Below are 12,035 nucleotides of genomic sequence, written 5' to 3'. Positions count from 1 at the left end.
CAGTCAGGTATCTCTAGTCCAAACTGACAGGACCTTTGGATGGTACGTTTCACCCTGCAGTAACCAATGTTCCAAATAAAGGTATTTAACAGTTTGACCATCTTCCTTAACCAAGGATGCAAAGAAGGGGTAGGGGTATGTCTGAAAATATAAAATAAGGGGAGTCTAACATTTTAATAGCTATAATATGGCCTAGAAGAAAAAGATGTAACTCCCACCAGGTATGATATCAAAGGAAAACTTTGTTCCAAACACCCTTAAAATTAATTTTAATCATCTCCAAAATATCTGTATTTAATTCAATACCTCGATAATGAGAGTGGGACTTTGACCACTGAAAGGGAAATGCATTTGAAGTAGAACTTAATTTTTTAGCTGCTTGATTATTAGGAAAAATCTCCATTTTAGAAACATTAACTTTTGAGACCCAGCAGATGACAAACTGTACCAATATTTAATGAACTGTAGGAATGTCTGCCAGGGAATTGCTACTGAGAATTACAGTCATTAGCAAACAGCAAAGCTGTTTTATCTAATGGGCACAAAGATCAGCCAGATAATCTAGGAGAGTAATTAAGAAGTCTGTTTAATGGCCCTATGTCTAGTAAGAAAAGAGAGGGAGAGAGAGCTGACAACCTTGATGACTACCTCTTTTTAAAGAGAAGGGAGGAAATAACATGTTATTGTTAAGTACACATACTCTAGGCTGGGAATAACCGCCTTGATTGACTCTGGGAATTCTTTGGGGAATTCTATTCTGCGCATAACAGCTCAAACATAAGACCTTGTGACAGAGTCAAAGACTTTTTTTGTAATCAATAAAGAGTTGCAAATCTGGGTTTAGAATATTTTTCAAAAACTGAAAATATAACATGAGAGTTCTTATGTGGTCTGCACTACTTCTGCCTTTAACAAAAGCTACCTGTATGTCCGATATAATACAAGGAAGTATGGCAGCTAACGTAAAAGCAAGACTTTTGGTATACAGTTTAACATCAGTTTTAATAAAGGAAAACAGAAAAATGAGCCACTCCAACTAAAGAGTCCTTGGTTACAATAACTGAATGAAATAGTAGTATTAAAAACAGTAAAAAAAAACTAAAAAACTTATAAAAAAAGCATTAGCTACGGCGCTAGCTCTCGCCACACACAATGACGCTACAATGGAATCAGGAAAGCGCCTAACTCATAAAAGAAAGTTTTTTTTTTTTCCTACTACTGGTCGTGAACCAAAAGTTTGTTTTACTACTATCAGTTTTAATAAGAAAGATAGGTCTATAGTTCTGAGGGAATGTGATGTCTTTGCCCAGTTTTGCAGTAAGTGTAATAGTGGATAGGGCTGAAGATGGGATAACACTTTGGGAGAACTGAAATGAGCAGAACAGACTTGAAAAGCAATGGGAAAGAAGGTCCTGAGGAATACTGTAAAGCTCTATGCTTGAGCCATCTGGACCAGGTGCTTGACCATTTTCAAAGGAAGAAAGAGCAAGTGAGACCTCAGTTTCAGATATAAGTTTCAGTTCTTGATGGTGTGAAGATAGTGTCGGTATCAAGAAAAGCATTATTTGTGTTAATGCAGCTTCTGGATGGGTGTTTTCACAATATAGGGATTCAAAAAATATTTTATTGTATTGATTCCCTGAGAGGTGGTGTCCAGTGTCCCTTCTAGAGAAGATCTGATCCCTGGGATATTTGCCTTAGCTTTCCTTAGTCTAAGTCTGTGGGCTAAAAATGTCCCTATCTTTTTCCCCAGGACACAACCTGAGTTGAGTTGAGCTTTAAAAAAAGTAAGGATGTCTCCTTCAAAAGGACACTGAGAACAATGTGCTTTTTTACACTGCCTATCAAAGCTGGGTTTTTAAATCTAGCTAACTTACATTTAGCCTACAGTTGCTTAGTTAAGTTTTCTTGTGAAGAGATTTTTATCATGAAGATCTTCCAGAAATAATCTTTTAGCACCTGAGCACAGTTTTTTTTTAGTTCCAGTTTAAAAGATTCCAACCAAACCTTAATAGATACAACATCAACAGCATTCAGAGAAATGAAGTGCTTAATACTGGAACAACAGAGCAAAGTCACCACTTCTGGTCAAACTGGAAGAACGACAATGAAAAACCAGGATCCAAGCAGAAAAAGTTTAATAAAACCTCTAGCGCCTCCGCATACAGCCTTCAAAGGAGAATAAAGCAGTTCAAGATACTCAAACTTATATAACAAGACCAGTAATTCACTAATTACATAACTGACCCTAAGGCAGGTTAAAAAAACTTTAAAATTACACTCTACATTAATACCCAGTAGTTTACTTTTAAAGACTGTATAGAATCTTGATATTCAAAAGGTCATACATATATATATATATATATATATATATATATATATATATATATATATATATATACACACACACACACACACACACACATATATATATATATATATATATATATATATATATATATATATATATATATATATATATACACACATATATATATATATACATATATATATATATATATATATATATATATATATATATATATATATATACATATATATATATATATATATATATATATATATATATATACAGGGGTAGAAGGGGATGGTGGCAGGGACAGCTCTTAGTATTAAGTAGATGAAGTTTAAGTTATTTTTTTAAAGTGTGATGGCTGGGTAATGGAACTTATGTCTAAGGGAAGTTTGTTCCAAGCTTGGGCTACAGAGTATTTGTATAGAAGTTTACCCACATTTTTCTTGGGTTGGTAGATATTCAGGAGTTGTTGGTTTGAGGTGTGGAGTGTCTGAGTTGGGGTATAGGTGCAAACCAGGGATGAGAGAGCTGGACAGGAAGATGGTTTGTATAGAATAGAGTGAATTATTTGAAATTGCGATAGAAGGAGTATTTGGGGAAGTCCGAGCCACTGGAGAAAGTTTAGGGCAAGGCAGTGGTGTGAGTTGTATGGTGAGTTCAAAATGAATCTAGCTATTTTATGGTATGTTTGTTGAAGTTTGTTCAAGTTTATGGCCTGAATGTTGGTTAGGACTGGGGCAGCATATAGAAGGGAGGGGAGGAGGAGTGCCTGTGCCAGAGAGAGTTTTGCATTAGAAGTTAGAAATTTGTTGATGCGATATAGTAAACCTAGTTACTGGTGTATTTTTTTTATACATTGGAGTATGTGCAGGTTGAATTTGAGTTTGTCATCAATTATGACACCCAAGAGCTTTGTGTGTGGTTCATGTGTTATTATTGTGTTGTTAGAGGATGTAATAGCAAAGGTGGATTTGTGGTGAGAAAGAGTGAAAGTTTGGTCTTTTTAGGGTTTAGTATGAGAAGATTGTCCGCCAACCACTTTTCAGTGGATAGAAACGTATGTTGGGTTAAGGTATGGAGTTCAGAGATATTGCGATTGAGATAGGAGTGGAGTCATCTGTGTACTGGATGAGGGAAGATTGTTTACAAGATGTATAAAGTTCATTAGTGAAGATGTTAAACAGCAAGGGGCCCAAGATGGAGCCTTGTGGTACTCCAGCTGGGACTAGAATAAAGGGAGAGTAGGATGAGAGCCATCTAACAGACTGATACCTAGAGGAGAGGTAGCTAGAGGACCAGGCAAGGGAGGTAGCAGATAGGTTGAAGTTAGCAAGTTTTGATAGCAGTATAGGAGCCCATGACAAAAGCTTTGGAAAGGTCAAGGAGGAGACACGGTATGAGTTGATTGTTATCTTGGACCTCAGTGACAGTATGAATGAAAGATAAGAGGGCAATACATGTGCTATGGTTAGGCCAGAAACCATGCTGAGTGGAAGTGAGAAGGTTATGCTGGAGGAGGTATTTGAGAAGCTGTAAGTGAATGCATTTTTCAAGTATCTTAGAGAAGAGGGACAGGATGGCTATGGGACAGTAATTGGGTGGGTTAGTCGAGTTCCCCCTTTGTGCAGGAGGATGATGAAGAAGGATTTCCAGATGAAAGGGACTGTTGCTTCTTGAATGGATCTATTGATTATTATGGATACAGGATAGGCTATAGATTCAGCAGCTAGTCTGAGGAAGGTAGGAGGGAGATTATCCGTGGAGGGAGAACAGGGTTTAAGCTTCAGAAGAAGAGATTAAATGTAGGAGGTAGGAACAGGTAGAAAGGAGAAGAGATTTGTATTTAGTGGGTTGGGAGGGGTTGGGGGAGTAGTTGTGTTAGAGCTGGATGGTGTGAGCTTTTCAGTTGTGTCAATAAAGTGTTTATTGAGGATGGTAGCAATTTCCTCAGGAGATTTATTTGGGTAAGGGGAGGGGGTGGAAGGGTGACCTGGAGAATGAATTTTGTTAAGAGTAGACCAGAACTTACGAGATTTGGATTTGTTATTGAGTTGAGCAGAATTATATAACTGCTTTTTGTCTTTATTAATTTGTTTCTTAACAAGATTCCGTAGTTCTCTGTAATTTTGTAGCAGGGGAAGTTCTTTTGTTTTAACCCAGGCCTTCCAAGTGCTATGTCGTTTTTACATAAGGGATCTAGTATCCTTAGAGGGTCAGGGAGCATAATTTGATTTAATTCTAATTTTCCTGGATGGGGCCAGGAAGTTGAGGGTATTCAGGAAGATGCTATTAAATGTATTGACTGCGTCATCAACAGGGATTTGTTTAAGGATGCACCAGTCAAAACTAGATAGTATGGAGCTGAATAGGGGAGTATTAAAGTTAGGGAGTTTACAACAGTCTCTGTAAAGGTGGGGTTTTGGTGGTTGCGAAGAGTGTCTTAGAATACAGATGGGGAGATGATCACTTAAGGAGTCTGGAAGGGTAGTAGAACTGTGGTAGTGGTAGGGGGAGTTAGTGAGAATCCAGTCAATGGTGGAGTCAGATGATGAGTTTTTATGGAGGCAGGTGAGGGATGTTATTAGTTGATGGAAACCTTATAGGTTCATACTTAATTGTGGAGAGTCAGTTGTAAGTTTGGACCAGTCTATATTGACATCTCCAAGGATGAGGGTTTCATAGTGTATGTTGTGGGAGAAGCAGGATAGGATATTTTCCTAGTGGGTATATTATTTCCAGGTGGGGGATATAGATGGAAGCAATAGCAAATTTCTTGTGTGGGTTTAGGTGGCAATTTAGAACAATGAGTTCAGCAGGGTGGAAGTTGGGAAGAGGGATAGTGACAGGTTAGAGGTTTAGGCCATCAGAGTAGAGGATGGCTACACCACCCCCTTTTTTGGGGAATCTGTCGGAGTGGTAGAAATTATAGCCAGGTGGGTGTATTTCATTATTAGTGATGTGTGGCTTGAGCCATGTTTCAAATAAGGACATAATTTGAGGGGAGTTATGGGCTATCCAGGTGTGCAGTTCAGTGATTTTGTTGGGTAGGCTTTGAATATTTAGTGAGAGGATACTTAGGTGTTTGTATAAAGATGTGTTTTGACTATGAGGATGAGGATGGAGGGAAGTGTGAGGAGAGGGGAAGGTGGAGGGAGGAATGTGGGGTATGTGACTGTGGTGAGAGGAAAGGGCCTGGATTGGGGTGGATGTCTCTGGAACGGAGTAGGTTATTAGTGACAACAGTGAGTGGAGTAAAATGTAAGAGCTGGTTGTAGAATTTAGGACTGAATTTACAGGTAGGTTTGTTTATATGTGTTCCTCCATTTGATTTAATTCTGTCCCTAACTGAGTCTGGTGCTACAGTAAAATCACTTGCCAGAATGATCTTATTAATATTATCTCCTAAGGTCTCCACTTTGTTGAAGAAGTCTGCAAAACAGGTGAGATCATCATAATAACAATGACAGATAGAACCTAATGTTCATTATTCCTCAGGGGAGGAGAACATAGCGATAACCCACCTTCCTAGTTTATCAGCCAATGTGTGCTTCAGTTTAAGGAAACCCTAACTTCATGTACTAGTCCCAGTTTTGATTTAGGGATAAGGCTGTAAATACATTCCCCATTCCAAAAAGAATAAAATCCTAGCACGTCTCTTAACTATCTTGCATTCTTATCCAAAGGAAAATCACATTTTGTCTCCTTTAACCAGTCCTCAATTGCTTTGCACTTCCAAGGAGAAGATGAGCCACAAACATTTAAAGAGTAACAAGCAAACAGCACTCACATCAACAGTAAGAACCAATCTGAAATTTAAGAAAAAAAGGCAAAGAGAGTAATGCAACAAATGAAGAGGAGACCAAACTGGTCAACTGTTAAAAAATACAATGGTACTGAAGACTTAAACAGTTGAATAGTTCCTTTCTAGCTCTTGTGACAATAACAAGGAATAGATGATCAATAGTATTATTATTATTATTATTATTATTATTATTATTATTATTATTATTATTATTATTATTATTATTATTATTAACAAATTACAGCAATCTTGCAAACATAAGATATTGACCTAGCACAGTAATGAGTAATAGAAAGGTCCTTCGTAATTAACAGCTAGTCTGCATTTCAGTTTCAGTGTGAAACTTATGTAACTCCCTTATTTTGCAGGCTGCTTCTCCCAATTTAAATAATGATTTCTTTGATTTAACATAATTATCTAGGCCAGAGTGAGTGCCAAAAGAAAACAAAACAGATTTTGGTACAGTGTCCTCGTGGAGTTTGGTATTCATAGATAGAGGTTTGGAGTTCCTCACTAGTCCTGAAGACAGAAAGCTGGCATTTTTTTTAAGACCATCAACTCAAGAAGCAGTTGCTTTGATGGTTATTTCCATTGTAAAGCAGGGCTACTCGCTGGGCTTGAATGAGAACTGGGATCCCCTGTAGGATCAGGAACTTCTGACTCTCCCATATCAATGGAAACTGCTGCAAACCTCCCAGGGCCTGTACTTTTCTCGGTACATTCGGAAGATCAGCTGAGTGTTCCACAGGTGACCCCTGCTGCTTAAGAGAAGTATGCACATCATTACCTGCAGAAGTAGATTTTAAAACATTGCAGAAAGACGATGGTTGCATCAGGAGTAAAAAAATATTTAGTTTGATTCTTCCATTTTATAGTCAAAATAGCAGGGTATTTCAAATAAGAAACGGTATAGTTTTGAAAACAGAGCTTGCATTCTGAAGAAAAGGCCTTAAGAGCTGGGGTAGTCTCCTGGTAGAAATCTTGTATAAAGTGACCTTTTGACCAGGAAGAAAAATAGGTACCCTTTCCTAGCCACATTCACGATCCAGTTACTTATCTTATTCATTGGTGAGGTGAAATATTATTTGCCTCGGTGGGTGGTCTGAATCTCTTTGCATCCTGAGAGACTGATGGTCCCTCTCAATGGTTAACGGGAGGGTTGGCTGCAGATTCAGTGCTTCCATTATGTATTTTTCCATAAATTCTATCAGAATGCCCTTCTCAGTACTTTTGGCAAGACCCACTAGATGTAAATTGTTCTTGCAAAATTAGGTGATTTTTAAGAAGTGAATGGTCTTTCCATGCATTTTATGGTCTGAAGACTCAAGGCAGATTCCAAAAAAGTAATTGAATATGACTCAAACTGCATTTTGATGTGAGCTTTTTCAGCTTTAATTTCAGGCATATCTGTCAATACACAAGCCATGAGATCAGTTAATTTGTCCAGCTTTACACTGATATCAGAATCCAAGAGGCCTGCTCAGTCAACATTCAAAGTCTCAGTACTGCTTACTAGATTAAAGGAATATGCCAGATTAACAAAAGTCCTTTACAATTCATAGAGACAAAGGAACTTTATAATGGAAAATGTAAGTTGATTAGACTCTGGAAAGTATTCAAGAGAGTTACATGATAATCGGAGCCATTACAGAAAGCTGGTTATGCCATGATGGTTAGCTCAGCTCTTCCAGTTCTAGTATTGGTGGAGAAACAGGAGGTTCAGAACAATTGGGTCTGTAATTGTGTGGTAATCAATACAGAAATCACCCCTCAAAAGTCTGTAAGACACTGAATGAAGTGATAGAGCTTCTAGCCTGTCTTGGTAGTTCTGGGGCTTTCAGCCTGTGATTTTTCTGGTTAGGAAGCTTTGGGGTCTAATTGTTTGATATGTTTAGTGAGCTACATCCCAAAAGGGGCATTTTGCTCAATAATTGTCCTGATTAATAGTGAGTACTCGGGAATGATTACCTCTTTAAACCTTGTTGATATTTATTTGGCAATTAGCTGGCCTAAATAAAAGGATTATCTGACAATCCCTATCATATGGTCAAAAGAGAAGGAGCTATCCGCCCAAGTATCTAGGTCCCTGACTGCTTTTCCATTTTGTAGTGGTGTGCTGTCTATGCAATATGATGTGGAGGGTTAAGATACTACACCTTTTAGCATTTAGTTAGAAATCATTTTTAATCTAAATCAAAGCACCACTCAATCAGGATAGATGTAGGCAACAGTTTATTGAATAACCAACACCGAACAAAATGTAAAATCCAACACTTCAAGTAGATTACTGGTTTATGACAGCACCATTTATCGTTTCTTGTGGTGATTCTTAGAACTCATTTTTAGTTTGCCAAGAGTTTACTAGGGAGAGTTCATTGTGGAGGAGTTTGGTGTCATAGTGTGGCTTAACAACAGCCCACAGTTTGCAATCAACTTTTGCCTCTCTGCTTGGAGACTTAAAAAGTAAATACCAAAAAGAAGAGGTCCCAGCACTGACTGCAGAGGGGCACCTCTGCACACGTCCATACATTCTGAAGGGGCACCAGTAACTCACACTATGAAGGTTCTGTACAACCAGTTTGCTCTCCAGCTTATTATATACAGGTCAGTTTGTACAGCAATTAGCTTTTGTATGATGGCAGCATGGGGAATGATGTCAAAGGCCTCGGCCAGTTCAATTTACACTGCATGGCTACTACCTACAGCCTCCGTAACCCTTTCAAAGAAGTTACCAGATTAAAGAGACAGGAGTAGCATTTCGTAAAGCCAAACTATTCTCAGTACGATGTCTAAGAAAATCATAGCCTCTCACCTACAGGAGTATCTTGACAGGTATGTGATACTGACTTGTAGTTGTCAACATGAATTTCAGATGAAGCACTACAGCTCTCTGGATGTTAACAGACACTGTATTGTCACATATGAATCAAAACAGAGTGAGTTTTTGTGGGTCTAGACAAGGCATTTGTTTATATTTGCTAGGAGGATGGGTCCAGGGACCTTTTTCAGCTACAAATTGACCCTTTCAGGCAACAGTAACTTACATAAAAATACTTGGATATATGGGTCAATATAACAATGACAACAACATTATAGAAATCATTATAAAAAATCAACAGGTAAAATAGAAACGTAGAGGCATGTAGCAATCTTTCAGCAGTGAATCAATATAGATATGGCAGATCAGGAAAGCGGTTATGTTTATAACTTCCTCAAGATGTTCTCAGACTTCTCTTCTAAACTCAACAGAGATAATAACACATGAGAAGGTTAATTTAGCTCCCTACTAAAAGTTGTGTGTGGGATCAATTTTGTTGGCAGCCTTATTCAGGGTTCATGAGCTAAAACCCTGGCAAACACTTCAGTGTCAAGACTGAAAAGACCAGACCCTTTTCAAAGTACATTGCATTCAGGCTGGGATGGCCTCAGGAGTTAGTTTTCAACCTTTTCCATTCATTGTTTCTATTATTCTATACTCGCATATGATAAATAGACACAAGAACAAGGAAGCAAGTCTCCAGATTTTACTAAATTCCTTGCTTATGAGTAAGATCATATGTTCTGCTGTTCCACAGAACCTGCTGTCACTGCAAAAGCAAAGCTCATCGCTGAGCTCATTTTATTATTCACCTGGCTGGAAATAAGGTTACTACAAGTAAACATGCTCAAAACCAAATGTATTTTACATACCAAGCAATATATTTTAGCTTTTACCAGTTAAGGATCACCACAGCAGATCACTGGTATGCAGATTGATTGGCAGTGGTATTTTTACAGTGTCAAGTTGCCAGCCTGGTGCCCAACCAGCTCTGCTTAGATTTAAGCAAGATTAACATAGGCTGTATCTTCTCATGCTATAATGTAGCTGTCCTAGAAAGGATGTTTACCTGTAAATATCTGAATGCCTGATTTACCTCACCCTCTCTTTTAAGCAACACCCTGTGACTCTGAAAGTCTAAGGCAATAAACACTTGAATTGTTTTTGGAAAGTCTCAATGTGATTGTGCCAGAGGGATAAACAGATAATGACAATGAAATTTGATTAAAAAGGCATCAGTCAGGTATTTGTAAGGCTGTACAGTAAGCTTCGTAGAAAGCTATGTTACGCAAAGTATTTACTTTGCTACACAGAGATCAATTTATACAGCAGTTTGTCCTCCTGAGTTATGAGTAATGCATGTCATAACTTTAAAGGTCAAATCAGCGAATCTCTCAACTAGTAATCAAAAGCAATGGGACTGAATTCAGTAACGGGACTGAATTCAGTAATGGGACTGAATTCAGTAATGGGACTGAATTCAGTAATGGGACTGAATTCAGTAATGGGACTGAATTCAGTAATGGGACTGAATTCAGTAGAACCCTGTAAAATCAAAATGATGAGAACAAAAATGAAAACAAAGGCACATTCTACATTATGTGCAAAACCATAACAAAAATATGAATATCAGCATTAATTCAGGGGTGCTCTGCCCTCCTGCACCCCCAAACCTCCCTTCTTATATGTAATAACTCCAGAATTATACACCTGGACAGAAGTCAGCAATTCCACAACAATTCACTGATAACAGTTCACATTTCAATTAAATGACAAAACAGATGCTTTGACATAGCTCATAGATAACTACTAGGCGTTCAACTCCAGTGGGCCTTTTTTAGCATAGCCACTCTTCCCAAATGTAGTTGACAAGTTTTGATACCACAGGGTTATCATAACTGGTATATGGAAGCTTGGGCATGGGTGGTCAAGTATTTAAAGGCTGCCTCTGTCTACTAGAACTAGGAGCCAGAACAGGGGTAAATTTCTAGTTCCACATCCATTGGTTCAAGTTACACTTGAATTGTGTTAGGGAAGAACCCTGCTACATATAGATGGAAAGCCTGTTCCACAGAAGTGGTAGTCTCTGAGATACATACCTGTCCCTCGAACATGTCCTATTTATGTTGTAAATGAGATTTAAGTTCCTAGATCAGGTAACTACGCTGTTGTTTGTTTTGCAGATGTGCAATAGATCCATCAGAGTGGAATCAAAGGATGGTTTGTAGGCCAAGCATAGATCTCCTCTCAGCAGTCTGTAGGAGACTGAGTACAGGGATAGGGCTTTGAGGTGGTCTACATAGGACATGTTCTTTACAAACTGTATTCCTTTGTGAGAAACCTCTGTAGATGTTCCAGTTGTTGCATATGCCTGGTCAGGCACATACCAAAGGGGGCAATGTACTCAGTGACTGGTCTGATGAAGGCCAAGTAAAGAGGAAAAGTGACACCCTTAGGCCTAGATACTATCCCCTTGCTTATATGTTGCACTACATAGAATGATTTCCACACTACCATAGACAAATGATGGTCAAAGGCCAGGTAACTCTCTACATGTGTTCCCAAATCCCTGATCACTGGGTCTACTCTTAGGGATGTTTTATTAATGTGGTAGTTTCAGGGATAACCATCTTCCTAAAGGATACTGTTATGTATTTCTTGACATTGAGGTTTAGACCATGGCTCTGTCACCAGTTATTAGTCTGTGTCATGCCTTTTTGGAGGGGGATTCTATGACTGTGCATAATTTGCAGTCATCTGTAAATTTGGTCAGCCAGATGTCCCTGTTGTTGTCCTTGACTTCAGAGAAGTAGATGCCAAAAAGAGAGGCCCCAGTATAGAGCATTGAGGGACATCTAGTGACTTGTCTCTTTGTGGAGGTAGCCTCCCCTATCCTAGCTTCTTGAGTCCCATCTGTGAGCCAGCTGGCTACCCAGTGGGTGACATAAGGATTTATACCAAATTCTGTGAGTTTGTCTACAATACCCAAATGGTGCACTGTGTTGAATGCACTGGGTTGGTCAAGGCAAGCAGTATGCACCATTTTGCCTTCATCAAGTGCTTCACATCCCATGGTTTCAAAACCTAGATTTTGACCC

Source organism: Protopterus annectens, chromosome 3.part1, assembly GCF_019279795.1.
Source record: "Protopterus annectens isolate FY-2018-M chromosome 3.part1, PAN1.0, whole genome shotgun sequence".
NCBI classification, from domain to species: Eukaryota; Metazoa; Chordata; order Ceratodontiformes; family Protopteridae; genus Protopterus; species Protopterus annectens.
Note: the sequence above shows the minus strand (reverse complement) of the source record.